Source organism: Galeopterus variegatus, unplaced genomic scaffold (assembly GCF_000696425.1).
Source record: "Galeopterus variegatus unplaced genomic scaffold, G_variegatus-3.0.2 Scaffold2431, whole genome shotgun sequence".
NCBI classification, from domain to species: Eukaryota; Metazoa; Chordata; class Mammalia; order Dermoptera; family Cynocephalidae; genus Galeopterus; species Galeopterus variegatus.
In genome coordinates this window covers 6,833-8,406 of record NW_007728542.1, presented here as the reverse complement: position 1 = coordinate 8,406, position 1,574 = coordinate 6,833, and positions in this window count along the sequence as shown.

The window sequence follows — 1,574 nt, the reverse complement described above, 5'->3', positions numbered from 1 at the left end:
TTAAGAGATTACCAACAGAGAAACAGCCCTGGTGATGCTCCAGGAGCAAAGAACAAAGTGAAAAGTGGGGGTAGCCCTGATTCAACCACTTCTGGGGGTTGCCAGTTGCCTAAGGAGGTGAGTCTTGGCTGGTCAGGCTCCTGGGAACAGAGGGCTCAAGGGGCAGTAGGGGGTAATGGTAAGAAGCGTCAGGGACTGTTTAAGAAGTGTGGGTGTGAATCCTGCCTCTCCCTCTGCTAGGGATCCGATTTAGGACTCTTCTCTGAGCTTCTCCCTTGAAGCTGTGCACACAAAGATGGACACCGAGCTTGGCTGTCTCATTGGACCCTGCTGCAGGAAGCACAGGATGATGTTGATAACACCAAACCACAGGGCTCAATCCCTGTACTGGCCAGCACCAAAAAAAAAAAACAAAAGGTACAGGATGAGAGCCGCTCGGGAGGGGAGGGACCTTGAGAAGTGGGCAGAAAGGGGCTACAGGAGGAGGGCCTGGTCCAGGTCAGGCAGGAAAGAAACTTTTGCCATTTGATGGGGAAGAAAGGACATCAGGGGGCTTAGCCATTGTGGGGGACAGCGCGTTTCCATGTGCGCTCTCATCTCTTCTAGCCCACATCATACATCAGTGGGGAGGCCTTCGTGACTTCAGTGGGGAGGCCTTGTGACATCAGTTTGTGTGAAGGAGCACCTGTTTGGCTTTACTCCCAAAGGCTCAGATTTGGACCACTGATGTCTTAATGCCCGAACAGGCACAGTTACAGAGAGCCCTGGCCAGGGCTCACCATGCAGTCTGGCAGAAAGCAGGTGCAAATCTGAGCACCCTTCCCCCCTCAACCTGGTGCCTGGGCAGGCCTTTGGAGGAGCCGTTTAGGCTCTGTCTTGACCTCTGTCATTCCAGGGCAGTGTGAACATCTGAGAAGCTGCCTGTGCTCATGCGAGGAACAGAAAAAAGAGCTGCGGTGGAATCTGACTGCTCTCCCCGTGTGGCAGAAGGAAGCCAAGATGGTGAGCCCAGCCACCCACAGTCATGCTTGTGCCTCCACCCCCAGGGGAAAAAATGGCCTTAGAGAATTAGATAGACCTGGATGTTCACATCCCAGCTGTAAGTGATCTTAGCACTTTGTATTTCATCTACAAAATGGAGATAATACTAGTAACTCCCTCCTGTGGTGGTTGTGAGGATTCAATGGATTGTTAGCATGGTGTCTGGTGACGCACTCAATACAGAGTCAAATGACGGTGTTGACAGTCATAACAATGGCAACATGACCCAATATCCCTGGGCCTCTGTCGGCCAGCTGTAAATCAGATCTCTTTCCCTGCCTCTTCCATGCTTATTGAGTTCTTAGTAAAACCAAGTGATGTTGCTGTGCGTTGCTTTGCCCCCCATGGATTTGTGACCCCACTTCCCCTGGGTGACGGAGAGGCAAAGGATTACTCGAAGCCCATCTCTACTGAGCAGTTAGAGGCCCTGAAGTGGTTCATCTCCCTTTGGGATGCTCAAGCGAGAGCCATCCCTTCCTTGGGGAATTAACCCTGAATTGGGGTTCTCTCCCTGCATTTATTTTCCAGACCAG